Raw genomic sequence first — 456 nt, forward strand, 5'->3', positions numbered from 1 at the left:
CCCAGCTCCAGGTCTGGCCTCCCTCTGCCCCATTGGTGGAGGGGCCCCACTTCTAGCTCACAGGAAAGCAAAACCTGTGGTTTTAAACTTGGTGCCATTTTTCTCTCTGCTGCTGCCTGGCTGAGGGGTGCAGAGACAAAAATAGCACCAAGTTTAAAACTGGCTTTGCTTCCCTGCTGATGAGGGTTCGGGGGCTCCTGATTAGTAAGAACCCTAGGCCTGGGCCCAGCTGGCCCATCTGTTAATCCGCCTATGCCCACAGTGCTGTCTTCAGGATGAGTTGAAGCTGGTGGGCTGGTGCTGTCTCCAATTCACCCACCCCCTACCCCAGCACAAGCTGGGCAAAACCCAGACTGAGCTCCCTCCCCTCCCTTCTCCCCCTTTCCATCTTGCAGACATTGGAGCTGAGTGGGGAGGGGAGGGAAAGCTAGGGGGGAGAGGCTGCAGACACGCATC

This window comes from Gavialis gangeticus, unplaced genomic scaffold (assembly GCF_001723915.1).
Source record: "Gavialis gangeticus isolate Ggan-Ray unplaced genomic scaffold, GavGan_comp1, whole genome shotgun sequence".
Classification (NCBI taxonomy): domain Eukaryota; kingdom Metazoa; phylum Chordata; order Crocodylia; family Gavialidae; genus Gavialis; species Gavialis gangeticus.